The following is an 18,073-nucleotide window of genomic DNA, read 5'->3' as shown; positions in this document are numbered from 1 at the left end:
TAAACAATTATAACTGTCTTCAAAAATTCCAACTTAAAATATTTTTGGAAGTTTTAAATTTAATACCAAATAGACTTCTTTTTTTGTCAGCAGTTTGCTCCGTCTGTCAATTCCTCAGGGAGATTTTTATTCCCAACATAACCCCTCTGTTGCCAATTTTTGCCCCCAATTAACTCTCCGGATGCGATTCATGATGATAGACCTCCATTTTTAAAATCATTGGTCACCATTGACAGCGATAGATCTCCAACCCACTTCACTGTCACCCTCTCCCAGTTCAAATGGATTGGACAGTGGGTGATTATATGTCCTGATTTATGCAGGACCCTTGCTCATTTAAATGCCGCATCCGACTTCCTAGGCAGACTCAAGCAGGAATCTTATTTGTCCTCTCTTTTGGACTTGTACCTGAAATTAACACACTCGTGTCTATTAGTGTTTACTGCATTGAAAGCATCGACAGGGAGGCTGCAGTAAATGCATCATGTTACAATATATTCTTATTTGCATTGTAATGAGCAACGTACCTTTTGACAAACATTTTTATTACTCATCCAAGTTTACAATGTACAGTGACATCAGAAAAATATTGTGGCAGAGCTTCGGGATTCACTATGCACACATTTTGGCTAATTTATGATTACTCGAATTGACTCAGTCTTTTTTTGCATGGGAATTTGTGGAAAAGGGTGGAATTGTGCACACACTTGACTGACGCAGCAAGATCTGCTCACATCCAAGTCGATCCTTCATTTAAAAGATGCCATGCTGGCTTGAAAGGAAGGTAATAGACATGGGATATCATTAGGTATTGTTCGCAATTGTAAACCTCCACTGTCACAATGATGACAAAACCTGCTCAGATTGTTTGTAAAATTCCATCTGGCTTCATAAAATGTCATCAATAGGCTCACGCCAGAATGATTTATATTGTTTGTAACCCAACATTGTGACATTTACCAGGGCCTGGCATGCGGATACAAAAGCAAATAATGGGCCATCTCGAGGGTTCAGCAAAGATAGTGAACTTTATACGCTGACGTAACTTAAAAGCCTCAACGTGCGGAAAAAAACATCCTTATGCATTCATTGTTTGTACAAACCTTCTTACGCATATTACTTTCTAGATGGACAACCTTACAGCATCATTACCGTCTTCATTTTTACAATATAAATCAAAATATAATATTTTTTGTATTATGTCAGTCATCCTGTTAATGCTATTTTTGCAAAGTTTGAATAGAGGCGATTGAAAATGGCTGTGGGACAAAATGCAATAACCTTTTTTTCCCCAAAAGCAATTACCCATTTAAGATACGAATATTATGCAATGAATCTTAGTCATATTTTTTGTCTTTTTTGCAAGATGAGAGAAAAAAAATGTAGCAGCTGCAATTCATGGTGGTCACATCTTCCTAAATATGCAACTTTAACCCTAATAAGGACAAGCACTATAGAAAGTGGATGGATAATTATCTCTATCTTTAAATCAGCTTGTGGAAAACTTTACCGCCCTCTCTGATTCTGAACCCTTGATATTAACAACAAATTAACGATGGTGCTGAAGTTGAATCAAATCATTGTCATCATAATCCACAGGAATGTGTCATCCTTAATTTGAAGGGAGGCACTGTGTGTTTCCGTGCAAAATGTCTCATTAACTCTAAATCATAGTGAACACTGTTAATGAAGAGCTTCAATCTTTGTCATTATTGTACCGGTGAGATGCGAAGTGACTTGGAGATTTTAATTCATTTTTGTCTTTTATTGCCAATATACCAATTATAGTTGAAATAACCAGAGCCGTGTTTCATGAGGTTACTGTGCAGATTATTCAGATTATGCAGCAGGCCTGAGTAATTATATTTTGGGTGCACACCTACTGTTAGCAAAGGTCTAATGTCAGATTGATATAAAATATAATCCTGAGCCAGGGTCAAGCCACAGACAACATAATTGTGATGTGAACAAAATGGTTGTCAAATTGGTTGAAAAAAAACTAAGGTTAAATGTTAGCACTTTTCTTTTGCACAAACAGAGTGAGTAAAGGCTTAAGTTTCCAAGTTGATCCTGAGTCACCTCTGGTAAGATGTTTTACTGGGATTTTTGCTCAAGAAGCAGCCAGGGGCAAAAAATGATAAAAGCTTTGAAAGTTATGATGGGAAATGCCCACCTCTGCTTGGTTATCTGAAGTAAGAGTAAGACAAACAAAAAAACAATACAATGTGTATATTGCACATGCCATTGTTTCTATATTGATGTATTTTTAATATATTGTGCAGCCTTAATTTTCCCTTTAGCACAGCTCCATCTAGTTGATGCATAACACAACTCCTAACCACTACAGATCCATCTAGTGGATGTATAACACAATCCCCTACTACTACGACTACTAAAACCACCACCACTACTACTACTAGAGTTTTATAATCCGGTATGCCTTTATATATGTAGCAAATTTTAAAACCATTCATTGAAGGTGCACTTTATAATCCAGTGCGCCTTATAGTGCGCAAAATACGGTATTTGACAATTTCAGTTTAGTCAATATTAATTACTGCTGACTTGGACATTTAGTTCCCTCTATATCCTTTTTTTATCTCTGCTGCCATATCAGAAATACTTCATTGCTTCCAAACTTCCACAAAGAATATAGAGAAATAAAGTTATATTAGTGGCTTTATGCCTGCTGAAGCCTTTATCAATACTGTCCAGTACAATCGATGAGTCCATTAAGGTAGCATTTAATGGAGCCCCGCTCCCTTGCGTATGAGCGCATTCATCAGTAAACAAATGTCTTCTTTTGCTACAAGGACAATCAGGTAGACTACATTCAAAACAACACGAGAACCTCACCAATTGATTTCCGAACTCTACATTGTTGATGGATGGGATTTAGGCTAGAAGTAGATGATAAAATCTCGCTGCATTCTCAGGGAAAAAATGCTTGTGCATTATAAATTTGTGTTCAACGTTGATAGAGGTCTTTATTGATGGCCAAATATGCAGTTTTGGACTTGGTGGCTTTGGGGTAAGTTTGTTCTTGGAGTGTCTTTCGTTATGGTTAGTGGAATTTACAGGATGCTAGTTAATGTGATAAATATATAAATAGGAGTGTGGTCATGATCTGAGGCTTTACTTACACAGCAAGGTGGGATGATTTAAACTTTGCTGGAGCAAACAACATTGTGACTCATCATAGAAGGAAATGGTCTCTTACAAGTGTCACATGTCAGTTTAGCTCACCTCCATTATCGACCGTGCACAGATTTTCTCTTAGGCACATGACAAAGTGTCTTATTTATTTACAATTTTCCTCTTGGTTCACTGACTTGTATTTGTTGGATAGGGTTTTGGCAAACAAGAAAATGGCTGAAGCACCGCAACATTTATTAGAGCGTAGATTATTTGATATGATTCTCTCAGGCAATTTGTGTGATTGCTCACCACGGTCACTGTCTGCGCCGCCTTGTGCTTGCACCCCTCTAATGAAGGAGTTTGACAGCCTTGCCGCAGTAAATGCCATATTACAAAGTCGTAAAAGAATACAAAAAAGCACATATTACTCCTTGTTCTTTTTCACTCCTCCGCTCAGGCCATTATCTCGGTACAGTGCGGCCCACGTTGCCGGCTTCTACTTCACCTCAGGGTTGCTGCCTTTGTCTAGAGCGCTCTCATCTGCGGGGGTCGCTTCGGCCGCCTCGGAGGTACCGGTGATGGCCGACATGCCAAGTGTGTGGGTGGACTAAGGGAAACGTATGCTAGTCTGTGTCTTCAATCACTCAGTTTGCTGCAAAAATCTGGGCTTCATTTACTTGCCGGCTAACAAACGGAGTCGACATGTAGGCAAGCAGATATTTGTCTAGGATTTCTCATCACGACCGTGTCACCGGCTTGTTTTGTATTCCGTCCACATTCGTCGCCTAAAAAGAGGATGATTAAACAAGCAGGGAGCAATGAAGCTCGCTTAGACTTTGCCAGTCGCATTGCATCCCAGTGGCCCACGATCAAATACGTGTTGCTTTATTTGTTTTTTACTGAGAGCTTTATAATAGCATTGGGAGTATTGGCCACAATTTTTCTTTGTAGCCTTGTAGTGCTTTAATAGACTCTTAAAAAATGTACTCTTTAAAAATAGTTCCTTGTTGTACCTTTCCCACTAGAATTCTGTTAAGCGCACCTTTTTTGGTCGAAAGGTATGATTCCTGTTTTTGTTGTTAAGAATCATCTTTTTAATGAATGTTTTGATACTGTTTTGTTATGCAACACGTGCATTAAAAGAGCTGTTGCTGTGAAATAATTATTCGTATCACACAAGCATGTCATCCGTCTTAACAAGTTAAAGAAAATTGCAATTTATTACTAGAGTGCTGATTTAAAATTTTGGTTCAAAACCAGGTACAAGAGTAAGCGAGTCTAGATTTTGTAAAACAAAACACAGCAGTGTCAACATGCTATCCAGACAGAAAATACGAAAATAGGCACAGTTATAATCAGTTTGTTTCCTCTGTGATTATCCTTCACAAAGTGTCGAGGAACATTGAATAGCTACTCATTTTCAAAGAAATTGCTATGTGTTGTACTTCATTTTGATTTTATTTGGGCCAACTAAGACGGTCTGTTTACGAATAAATATACCAATCAACGCTTTAAATGGAAAACAATAAACATTTCAAAATGATTCATTTTATAGCAATAATTGTGTTACGACGATGCAATTAAACCAGCATATTCAAAATTTGCTACTGACACATGCCAAGAGTTTTGTTTGCTGCTGAACAGTATTCATTGATTCAGTCAAACTAATCAAAGAAATTATATGTATTTAAGTGTTGATCTCAGGAAAATGCTTTCTTTGTGGAGAAGATATTCTCCAATATCTGGCTTGGACTTTGGTTTATTCGAAGGGTTTGATTCTACTCAAGTCTGACCTTTAAACCCTTGACACTACATAAATTGTTGCTCTTTTAAGAGTTCGGTGCTGTCCTTATACTTGACTGTTAAACTTTACAATTTGAAGTTACCTTGGAGTCTAAGTTGCCACCGGAGATACTACACTAGTGAGCTCCGCCTTTCCCCAAATTGAACATATTTGTCACTTTTCACTGGGTTGCCGAAGGTCAGAAATATCCCAGATGTTATTTCATAGTGACAAGCCTTGAAAAGTTTTGGAACCCTACCGTATAGCTCCACTGACACAAGTTTATCAGTTAGTTATTCAAGTGCTACCCTATGGCCGTTTACTTATTAATCCTATGCTGTACCTCAGTTTTGATGCCACTAAAAATGACACAGAATTATCTGTCACATGCCAGTAAAGGTGATACACTAACATGCACATTTTTTACACTTGGACTTTTGGTGACAAGTGTTTTTGCTTACTCCTACTTTATATTCACGTACAGTTTGTGTTCATAGGAGTAGATTCTATCTTTCCATCAACGATAATAAAGGGCATTCTGCCTTTTAGATGTGATTAATTTTTTCAGGCCTCCCAGCCCTCGTGTTGTAAATTAAGTAGAGGCAGCCCGTTTAATGCTCACTTCCAGAACGCCACTTTTTGTCGTCACAGCGAGAGAGATCACAGAACAGGCTAAGAAGCCTCTGAGCGCTGGCCCGCTGCTGTGAAGTGCCGGACAAATGCACTGTTTGTCCTTGACGATGCCAACGAATGAGAAGCACTGCAATACACACAAAGCAAATAGCCGCCATGAGAGCTGTAGTCTAATGAGTTATAAATCATGTCATTGGCCGGTGGTGGGGGGAGAGGGGCAGGTCAGGACATTACACCATGTTTACGTTTGACCTACACATACCTAAAGCCTAATCCGCTACCACCATTTTTAATTGTCTTATACGTATGGTATTAAGTCTGGGTGAGTAAAGGATCGGGCTCAAAGATTAGAATTTTTTTTTTTTATGAACCATGTCATATTTAATCGATCATGAGCTAATTCAATCTGAGCAGTTCAGTCTAGCCTGCCACTCGCAGAGTATTATGGACTAGATGTAGAAGAAAAATAGATGGGTGCAATTTTTCCTTTTATGGGGTCTAAATGAATAACCACTTGCATGATTATTGAATTATTTTCGTCTTAGGTTTTCCTGCAAATTTTCATACTGATTTTGACAGCCCACGTGAATCACAAGGCCTCAAAAATGACACTTTACTTAACTGAGGGAGGCAGGCATAATAATTAAATGCAAAAGTCAACATTCCACTGAGGGATCTGCTGCCTTTGCTAAGTCACGTGTGTTGCGTGTGTACAGCATCTCGCGTTTGAGGAAGGGTGCGTGGGCGTTTGATGAGCAGACGAAGGAGCAGTTAGCGTGCAGTCACACTCTGTAAAATGACGGCCGAGCGGCCGGGGTGATATTTTTGTACGCTCCCTTTGTGAATTTGGACGTGGATTAATCAATTCCTTTAGCGTAGCATGCCTCTGAGAATATTAGGCTGACAAGACGGCCAGAATGTTCCATGCATGAAATTGTCATCCTCAGCTCACACCTAGTCGGAGGGTGAAGAAAGCAAAGATTGTTTGCTTAAGTGATGACATGCTGAATAAAGGTGCTAAACTGTTTCCCAAAGCGTTAAGTAAAAGACAGGTGGAAATGTACAGAATGCACAAGAATATCAGCACAAGAATATTGTGCAGTTTAGGAGACCCATCTTCTATGTCAGGCCCTTTTTTATAACGACATAACTTGTTTACATTTCCAGGTTGGGTTTTAAATTGGGCAAACATTTCAAATATCACAGAGCTATTAGGCCATTCTTTATCGTTGCTATGTTTGCAATTGAGCAGAATGCTGGTATTGGTCACAATGAGAAAAGATTGTTGTTCATGTGATCTGCACCAATTGGAATTTAATACATCAATGGGCATCCTATAGGGATCTCAAAAGAAAAACACTTGAACTATGAATGGAATAAAGTGGTCTGAGTAGAGTATGAGTTTAAATAAGATACATAATAAGTTATAATTCCTTTGTGATTCAGCTCTGCAAAAGCACCAAAATATCTCATTCAGATGAAGGCAGCGTGGATAAATATGCGCACTTCTTCAGCCCCTAGATGAGTATAAATCACTGAAGTGAGCCACTTCTATCAACTTTGCTGATTTCTTTGAGTCAGAAAGTCTTGCAAAGTAGGCCACAGAGTTGAGTTAGTTCCCCCAGAGAATTGTAGATTGTGTTTTCTTCTGTTTTCTCCAGCTCTTAGTTCTCACTTAAACCTAGACTTAATTTTCTTACCCCCTTTCGCATGAAATTTGCAACTGTTCATAACTTGACATTTAAGTCACAGTAGTCCTCTATAGATTAGATTGGATTAAACTTTATTCATTCCGCACTCTGGAAATTCATGATAAAGATGATCCTGAAGATTTAGAAAAAACAAAAACGGGCCCTACATAGCGATTTTAAGATGTTGTTGTAAAGTACATGATATTTGACCATTTTAATGATGTTTTTGTTGAACTCTGCCTTCTGTCTTCTATAGGCGCAAGCTGCTTTCAAGTAAAGTCGTGCAACAAGCAAGCTGGAAAGGGACAATAGAACGGTAAGTTCATTAAATCAATATAACCTCAAAGTTATGTCATGATGTTAACTAAGAGATTTATGATGGTAATATTTATGACAAAATACTGAGCATCATGTATGTAATTGCTGCTTCGGATTGACACGTTTATTGCACACCATTGTTTTGTACTGCACTATACACAGCTTAAAATCATTGCAATCAAACTCACAGCTGTCAATGAAAACGAAAATAGCCCAAGTAATGTTCAAATGTAACAATGGTTTATTGCTAACAGTTTAAATCATAATTTTAGGGTTTACATTTCATTATCTTACACCAAGGAGCACACTGACAGTCATGGGTATAAAAATCCAGTCTATTTGAACGAGAAGGGATGTATTGTATATGGATGCTGTTTTTGCAAAAACATCATCTCATCCGCTTCGTCGCAGTTACATGCATATCCTAGCCACCATGTCCCCTATCACTTCCCTCACTCACAACCAAACACAGTGCGACACTGATAGCTCTGGGATCACATGGGCAGAGCTCGAATGGCAAGGCGGGCTGTGCAAGTGGGAGCGGGCTCCATTAACAGAGCGGCTGCCTCGCTGAGCCGGCATCCTCTCCTCCTCCCTCCTGCTTAGTCCTCCTCTTTGCAGCAGCAGATTTAATTTCTGGTCCCATCAGAGAAACATTCCCTCTGAGGAGCCATGGCTGTGCTGTGAACACAGATGGAGGATTCAGATGAGAGATGCTTTTGATAAACTTGTGAATGTCAAACGATGCAATCTGATTGCATGCTTTTAAATGATTATGTTACTACATACTATAATACTACATATGAATTCACCACTGAGGCGCTAATAAAAGAAGCCATCAAACCTAATGCACACCCTGCTGCATTTATATGCCATTCGACATCTAGCCGTTGCCACATGTACACTGAAAAGCCTCAGAGAACTCATGTTTTCTTGTTGCAATGAACGCCTGTTAGTTTGTGTTTCATTATGTTTTGTTGTTTGCACAAATACATTCAAGACTAGCACTTAACTACACTCAAGGATATGGATTTCTTAGAATGGTTGTCTTGGGAGAATTAGAAATTATTTATGGAACGCGCTTGTTGCACCAGTGTACGGTATAACTTGCAAGTGAAATTTGATGGTGTTATCACTGGCAAACTACTAAGCTGATCACTTCCATTTATGCATCATTTTTGAATACAAATCTAAATAAGGCTTCAGTTGTGTATAATTTAAAACACAAAAGGAGCCTAATAGAGCATAACCCAGCTAACAAGCGTGTGCGGTCTTTTGGTCGCCGTCTTTTGGTCGCCGGACTTTTGGTCGCAGTCTTTTGGTCCCCCAGACCCAAACAATGGGCGACCAAAAGACCGGCGACAAAACAAGGTAAAACGACACGGTCTACTCATCAATAAACGCCAACAATGGCCCTGAGCAGTTTCACTGAGCGGACGTGTGAGTGTAGAAGAGTTTGTATGTACATGAGTTGTCCCCTTAGGAAGGGACATCAGTCAGGGTCTTAACAAGTTCTCCAACAAAACACAATAAAAGTACGGGAAATTTTGAGTTTTTCTTTAGCCTAATAATAATAGGGCATTAAGTATAACTAAATAATAATTCACAGTTTGTATTTAGAGAATTTGAGCAACAATTTAAATGGTAATTATCAATAACCTTCCGGGCGACCAAAAGACCGGCGACCAAACGACCGAGTACCGCTAACAAGGGCAGTTGCAAGGGTACACTCTTGAATTGGTTGCCAGCCAATCGCAGTTTCAACGTAGCTTGTCATCCAAAACGTTTTTCGACTCCCTTCCCCATCTTCCGGCCATAAGATTGAATACAGTTAAGGTTTGGCATTATTGGTTCACCTTTATAGCGTTTACATCATGGCTGCTAAACGGAGCAGATGTCGAAGCGGATTGTTTTCCGAGGGCTGAGGTTTACATTGTGAGAGGAAACTGATCGCAGCTCTGACAAGCCTGCGGGAGGCTTTTATGCACAGTGCGAGTGTCTGCCTGCAGCCCTGTTCGCCACTGGTTAGGAGAAGCAGAAATAGGCTGCATCAGCTAATCGGACAAAGGTTTAAAATAGAAAGTTAATGATCCGTCATGCAAGCACTAAAGAAAGCATTTTACTCTCCGTTGTTTCCACCTGGATATACGTCTTGTCTTATATTAAATCAACAGAGCGTATTTTCAATTAGGAATAAAAGGGTTTTGGAAAAAAAGTGTTCTTTTTTTTCAGTCATTGCGTAGTTTGCCAAAAGCACAGAAATACCTGAATTAACTGGCATGCTGTTCTTGTAAAGAGATTTTTCTCTTTTGGAGCGCAGAGAACAGCAAATGAGATGGGCACCTTTGATTGGTCTTATTCAGAGGGAGGGGCTATTAATTATACTCTGGAAATTAAAACAGTGATCGTATGAAGCAAGAGTGGTCAAACGTACTTTTGTTGCAGGCCACTTCGTAGTAATGGTTTTATACAGAAAATCTTTGTCTGTCAACCAGGCTGCCACAATTAATTTGTTAATTAATTGACCGCTTTTCTGTTAGTTGATAGAACATTTATCGACGTTATTTGTCCAAATCCTTGTTTGAGCCTCTAAATAGCACATATTCTCTTGTAACCCTATTTTTTGTAACTTGAGTTTTTTTAAGTGGGGAATCTTTCGATATTTCGTTTTCGCCCCCCCAAAAAGAAAATGTTCTTACTATTTAGGTATAATCTTCATTTGAATGTTAGCATGGAACATGAAATGGACTCACAATGTACTTTCGTGGGCCGCACCAAGTTAATTTAAGGTTATCCCACAGCATTAAAACTGCAAAAGTACTTATGTTAGAAAATGAGTATTCCTTCCAACCCAAATATCAAACACATCCGTTTTTTTGTCTTTCCTTTCTTAACACAGTATGAAAGTTGTCACCACCACTGTCAAATGTTATTTTAATGCTTACAAGTGAATTATGAATGCAAGAGGTGCAATCCATAATTTAGATTTTAAAAATCTGTGACTTAGCTAGTGTGAAATCATCATGGCAGCAATCAGTAATACAACGTAATACATTCTTTGTTGTGTTATTCTAAACATTGACAGTTCTATGTCTTTGAAAATTGCAGCTTTTCCACTTACCTTTCTGACAGTACCAGTGCACACATCAAAACACTTGCAAATAGTTGTTTTCATGCTTTTAGTACGCATTGCTTTTTTCAGGAAGCTATAATTAAATAAAAGAGTACAGATGCAACTCTTGCCGTTGCCGTGCGAAACACCAACACCAAAACACACCCGTGTCAGAGGAACAGCTACATTTGGCTCGCGACGCAATCTGCTAGAGTGTGCTCAGCTTGAGGATCCATCTTCATCAGCGTAGACAGAAAAGCAAATGCGCGTCCAACTCAGCAATTGCAGTGTGCTCGACATTTGTATGCAAATGTACAAAGTCACATTGCTTGTTACCTTTTTTCTCATTTGCCTTCACATACAACACCTCAAATGATGCGCAGAGATGCAAATGCTCAGCACTGTATTGCCCACTATGGTAAAAATTATACTGATTGGATTGATTAAACGGTATGCCTAATTCGTTTCTAATTGTTGTTTTAGCAGGCTGCATATTACATAATACACTCTGTAAAGAATTTTAATTTGTCTACTGTATCATGGGTAAATGATCTTCAAGTAGGGCTAAGGTAATGTAATAATAATAAATGTCAAGCACGTATGCACCACACCTATCCTGAACAGCCACCATTTGTGATGATAGCGTTATATCCAGTCAACAAGTTCACCATCAATCATTTTTGATGGTGCGTGTCACATTCGGGGTCATACGGCAAGCTGAAGGAGCTGACTTATGATAACAGGTGTGTAACACTGCCGTTATCATGGGGCTAGCACAGACACACAACCAGGAGTATTCGTTTCACAGGTGCATACATGCTAGTTTTTAATTAACCTTCCAGGTTTTCCATAGAAAAAAAAGAAATCTTTGACCAGTTTGTGAGGACTATTGAACTATTGGTGTCTACTACAACCCATGATAACAACTTCATACTGGCTAAGAAACAGGCCTGATAAATTCAATGAACTGCTTAATTACTGGGCCCAGGAAATTTTAGTTATGATCCTGTATCTTGCTTGTCGGAGATTCAACAAAAGCCTGGTGGCCCGCCAGGCTAATAAAGCAAGGGTGAAAACACTACCAGTCACAGTTTCGTTCTTCAATAAACTTAAAATATAGGCTTTTGTCTTGTTGAATAGATCACATTTTTATGCACATTGAGGGACTCAAGTACTATATCATACCTGTCAACCTCTGCCGATAACTGCCCTTATAAATGATTATGATTCCCCTTACAAACCCCCAAAAAACCTTACAAACACCGTACGAGTCGTACGGTGTTTGTAAGGTTTTTTTGGGGTTTGTAAGGGGAATCATAATCATTTATAAGGGCAGTTATCGGCAGAGGTTGACAGGTATGCTATATGCTAATTTGATTTTCTGAACTCATACATGGCATATATTTCACCACACTCATTTTGTTATCACCCCAAAGTCTCGGCTGGATTTTTTTCACACCACAAATTTGATGTGAAACAGATATCATATCATAAATTGACCATCTATCACTCTGGAAAGATTCTGAGGGCAGCGTTCCATCCCGAAGTAACTATTTGACACTTTGTTTTATTTATTCACTCACTAGGTGCCAAGCTAGGGGCTTGTACCCATAGCAAATCACTGCACGTTTTGACAGAATCTTCAAGATATATCTCCCACATGACATTATTAAAGAACAGTCACTTTTGTGCGAGTTTCAAGTCCAGCAGGGGGTAAAGCGGAGGCGTGGGCTGGGAAAATAGACTTCTTAAATTACGATGAGGAGGTGAGCAAACCTCCCTCTCGCAGGAAGGCTGTGTCTTGCATCCCGACGCAATTGCTAACTGATAGCAGAAACCAGCTTCAAACGGATTGTATTGCGCTTGGATCTTTTTTAGACTGTTGTGGAGCGTGGCTCATGTTTTAAAAATAATAATGTAAAGGCAAATTATATGAATACGTTACCATTTCATTACATTATCTGTGTGCATGTACTAATTTTTATTTCCTAATGCTTGGTTTTCATTGCCTTTGCACTAGCCTACAATTATTTCTTACGGGATGGAATTTGGTTAAGCGTGACTATATTTTGGATCATGTAATTCACACTTTTATACAAAATGTTAATAATGTCGCCTCTATGACCCAAAATGTGATGTGCACGGATGTGGACGCCAGTTCTTAGTGGGGTTAAATTTGTTTTATTAAGGGTTAAACCAAGGAACTCAAACACATTTTTGTCATAGAACACGTGTTGTTATTGTTATGCTTTGCCACGGAGGGCTATTATGACTGCAAAATATTACTGCATATACACAACAATTTGATAGTGCCTAAGTTTGGGATCAGAATCCAGCAAAACCCTTTTTGTTCAACAACTATTACATTTGTTCTGTAGGGAGGTTTGGTAATGAAACAAATTCTTGCAATAACTCAATCTTTTTAAAAGTGATTAGCTGCAATTTTGGCAAGAACATGAGTTTGATTTACATGATCACGCAGGCCACACAAAATTGTGCCACATATGGCCCCAAGCCCTTGAGTTTGACACCTGTGGTCTAAACCAACATAATACAAATAGCATTTTTCAGACTTCCTACACATCTTTTTTTCCGGAGAATTGCCTGGCCAGACTTTGTATCCTTGACAACACACGGTTTATTCAGTGGCCCTTCATCAACGTGCGTCAACATTTTGATAGATGAGTCGGAAATTGAATTTAGGAAATTGGAGTCGAGCCCAAACAAGTGCAGATGGGTGACAGACAACATGCTCCCTTTTGTTGGATATAAACCCCCTCCCCTTCTTATGTATTGTGCAGCACAACAGAAGGCACTATAAATTATGCAGGTGCTCCATGATGTCCACGCATTTAAAGGTGCACACTAGCATAGAAAACTGCCGTATTCTCCCTCTCTTCCTTTGCCTCCCTTTTTAAAAATGGAAACAGAACACTTGTGACCTCTGATAAAGACTCAGCTACGATAGCTTAATTTATTCCTCCAGCTGCAAGGTGCCGCCAAGCCCCTAATCGTAAATATGTGGGATATCAAAATGAGTGTGATGGGGGAGGCTGTGCAGAGGGTTGCTGTATATGGAAATAAGAAGCAGTTTTTTTCCCAGGTGAGGTGGAATAAAAGAATACAGCGGTCATGGATAATAACAGCAATGGAAGTATGAGAGTACAGGAAGGACGTTCTCTGTCGGACTTGTTTTTCATTATAGCGTTCTTGATGTCATTTTCCTGATGTGACGCGAATGGTTTCAATCTTGTGCTGATGCTTGTTATGGAGGTCTTTTCGACTGAAGTGTGTATCATATGGTGATACTGTGCTATTATTTTCTGCTTTACTTCCTGGTATTTGGCCCCCATTGCCTGTTCAGCCAATGGAATTGATGACGTTTGAGTGACATTCCTGATCGCTGTTGTTGACAGGTTCATTTATATTTTATGCGTTGCTGTTGGGTGAAATACTCATTTGAAACCCTTAATATGAGACTCAATTAACTGATTGGCTGGACTGATAGAGACTAACAGCAAGTAATCGCTGCCAGCCAGTCAGCCCTCCCAGTCAAAATCGATTGGGTATCCAACTACCATCAATGTCTTTGAAAGATCAGCAACCACAGACAATCCTCACAGTCTAAAAATCTGACAGATACCAATGTCACTTTTTTTTTCATGGCACTTGCTAGTTTCACAAGATGAATAGGGCAGTAATTAATAAAAAAATAGTATTTAAATGTGTTATTAATTAAAACATTCAACCAATATCCCAATCCGTAAATAAATGGTTCTTACTATGCCGTTTAAATAGGTTAATTCTAAAATAGGTTAAATATAATTGGAAGCATTCATTATCATAATGAAATTACTGGTACTTAATGCGCTATTGTTTCTCATAATTCAGTCATATTTTTAATTATTTTTTTAGCCTTTGGGTGTAATTTTGGGGCAATAACTCTATACAGCCAAATTATGATCACTTAAACTCATAGTATGCCCTGTGTCTAAGATTAATGTCTTAATTGTAGACCTCAAACTTGATACACGATGAACTAATGTATTGTAAGTATCCAGCACAAACAAGATACAATTACGCTAGTGCACAAACAGTCTTGAGAGCAATTTAAAAATAGTAAATGTCTTAAGTAGCCATAAAGGTCATGTCTAAGTATTGGATCGTTGTATATAGCATATTAGCTTATGGCAGTCTGAACTCAACATTGGAATCTATTTCCTTTTTTTTTTTCTTCAATGCATGCTTAATCACTGTCAAAGTGCAAGTGCCCGTCCGGGAAGATAACAAAATGAGGTGAAGACCACTCACTTTTAACAAAGACATGGGCTAAATAAATGGATCAATGAAGCCCCTGAAGACTTTCTCACTTTGATAGCGGCCTCAGTGCTTTCACCTGAATCCAAATGGAGGACTTTTGTGTGTGTCTATGTCGGCACGTCTGTGTGTATCTATTCACGTGGGAACCTATTTGCTCTGTTTTATTCATGGTAATGTGTCGATGAGGATTTTCAGACATGTCATATCTTTAAAGTCAGGCCAAGAATAACCTCTCCTACAATCTAGTCTGTACTCTAAAAGGCTTCCTCGAGAGGTGGAACACTGGTCTTTAGGTTACATGTGGTAATGCCACCCTGTCATGTGACAGTTTCTAATTTTAGTCATTCAAGTCCATCGAGAGAAAGGACGGAGGGCCAACCGCAAGGCCACGTGCCCTCTAGACTGACGGCTCTTCCGATTTGACATAAAGTTTATGACCCAGTTTATGTAGTGACCTCCATTCAGCAATTGCTTAAACAGTTGTTGAGTGTCCAGAAACCTTTCTCTCATGTACGGAATTTAATGCAATAAATGCACTCAATTCTGGCCGTTCCGCGTCAAATTCAACTTCCATTGATTTGGACATTTTTTGTTTCACTAATTCCTCTGTCATTCCACTCAAAAAAAATAGTCAAATTGTTTTATTTCAGTAATCTACTGTATTTTCTATTTTTTAGTGTAGTATTTTCATACATGGTTGTACATAATGTAACCCTAAATGGCCGACTACACATTTAATTGATCTTTTTCAAGGGTGTAAATAACATTCACAATTCTTATTTTAAGTTGAATTAGGAATGCTGATGATGTTTAAGAGAAAACAAGAAATTTCAGTTATGACTACTCCATATCTTTACTTAATATGACGGTTGTTGTTTTTTTGTTTTTTTTTTGTTTTTTACAGTGTGTTTCTCCATCAGTGTTTTTTTTTAATATCTGTTTGGTTGTTTGCAATTATGGTTGGTTTTTTTTGTGATAAATTCAGTGTTTGTTTCTAATTTCTGTGTTAGTTATTGTTTTAGTGGTATGGTGATGACCCTATTTGATTTACCATTCTACAAATTTACTAAACGATGATTTGCCTCCGCTTTACAGTTGACAAAGTGCTGTCAGACGCTTCGTTTAACATTCGAGTCAGCATTGACTTCATGTTAGTTTGTCAAATCAATTCATAAACTCACTTGAGACTTTGTGGTTCCTCTACACACTTCTAGACTTTGATACACTGCTTGGTAAATACTTCATAGCACCACTTAAGACTCACCCGGTAACGATATTGGTTTAAAACGTTTTTTTTTTGTCTCCTTGGCAGACATCAGAGCTATTTTTGTTTTTGTGTCTGCTTTCTTTTCTCCCTGGTTGCTGATGGTTTTGTCAGGTACCAACAGCCAACTCAAACATAGGCTTGCACTAAAACAAGCAGCCCAAGACTACAACATACAACCTGGTATGGTTGATTATAAGAGGAATAATAATAATAATGCAAAAAACTGACTGCAGTAGTAAAAGTACTAATGTTTTTTTTTGTTTTTCATTCATACTTATTATCCAGGCTAAATGTGTGACCAGTGAGAAAAGCAGGGGAATAGAGCACAGTACTTTTTTGTGACCAATTTTGGATTAAAATTTTGATTATCTTTTTTGTTTACGTGTTAATTAGTTATTACTCGACTAAAATTCGAGGCCAGTGGACCAAAGAATGCTAACTATAGGTGTCTGCTTTAATTATGCTGTAGATTACATTAATTCTTAATGGGAAGCAACAGCGCAGTAACTCTAAGACACCCGCACAGGTGCAAAAAAAAAGACTCCAGTGGCTCCGTTCAGTTAGAAAGCCAACTAATCAAGTATTTTGCCCATCAAAACCAATCATTCATCACCGCTTTCAGTTTTCCACCCAGGAAACTATCCAGCAGAATCTTGCTGGATTTTTGGGTACTCTTCTTTTTGGTATAGAAACTAGTCTATTTTAGATTTCTGGAATAATAACAAGTTTCACCTCTTGGAATCTAAAATTGCTGTAGGTAACTGGATGTTTGCAAAGGTACCAGGAGCCAAGGTAGAAATTGAAGGGGAAGTCCAGCCATTTCACTTTTGGGTCCATTGGCAAAGTGACAAACCTCTATTTGGTAGTTGGCAAGGGTAGTATCTATTATTATTTTTAATCAAAGGCCATTGGCCGCTTTAGATTTTTTTTTTTTTCTGTGTGAAAATCGTTGATGACGTCAATTTGCTTTGCTTAGCAACTAGCGAAACGACACCCGTGGGATGAAGAAGTGGGAAATCGCAGACACATCTGGGGTAGAAGCTTCTGAAAGGTGGTGTTAATAGACCTGAGACATCCAATCAAGTATGAGCCATGGAATTTCCTCAAAATGGCTGCTCAAACCAAAGTACCAAACTTTCTATTCCACTTCTTTTTGGGTCCTTTTATGATATGATGTTATATCAGTATGAGTACTCAATTTTGTGTTCATCTTTAAAATTAGTATTTCAGATCAACCTCCTCAAATGGAAGATTTTTAAACTCCAGCTATTTTACTGGAACTCATTAGAGTATGCTGCAGTGTCATATTTTAAAAGCTGTAATTCTGTGATACATTTCTCTTGTTAGTTAGGTTGTAATTACAATTTTACACTACCTTACCCGATTTTAATACCATATCTAACCACTAATTCATCTTTGACACCTTTCAAAGATTAATTCACTCCATAAAATGGACCTGTCCTCATTTTTTACACGTTTAATGCAGGAATCCTTGTTTCTTTCTTTCGGGTGGGTTGGGTAAGCACTGTTGTTTACATATATTTATTTATATGAGACATGGGGCTGCCTTCAGAGTAGAACCTGGGCTTCACCCAATTTACTCTTAAGTTGTGTGCTTTATTCTTGCTCTTTGCCTCCTTCATTGTGGCAAGTAAATTGGAAAGAAGTGACCTTTCATCAGATACAAATAGCAAACTGGAGTATTTAAGCCCCAAGTGGTGCACCCGTTAACTTCAATTAAAGAGGTTAGTGGCGTTATAGGCTGATGACACATTCATCACTGACATTTTTTCTTTCCTCACTGATGTCTG

At 38.5% G+C, this 18,073-nt stretch overlaps 1 protein-coding gene across 2 annotated transcripts in view; it reads left to right on the top strand.

The window, feature by feature from the left end:
- Positions 1-18,073, top strand: part of lrfn1 (leucine rich repeat and fibronectin type III domain containing 1) — a 112,989-nt gene that overhangs the window by 63,962 nt on the left and 30,954 nt on the right. For both annotated transcript variants that reach the window (XM_077610981.1, XM_077610980.1), the window contains exon 2: positions 7,502-7,561. The gene's annotated coding sequence lies outside the window, so the exon portion shown is untranslated. The remainder of the gene's footprint in view (positions 1-7,501; positions 7,562-18,073) is intronic.

This window comes from Stigmatopora argus, chromosome 10, assembly GCF_051989625.1.
Source record: "Stigmatopora argus isolate UIUO_Sarg chromosome 10, RoL_Sarg_1.0, whole genome shotgun sequence".
In the NCBI taxonomy this organism is placed as follows: Eukaryota; Metazoa; Chordata; class Actinopteri; order Syngnathiformes; family Syngnathidae; genus Stigmatopora; species Stigmatopora argus.
The sequence above is the reverse complement of the archived record's forward strand: the minus strand, read 5'-3'. Positions and strand labels throughout refer to the sequence as shown.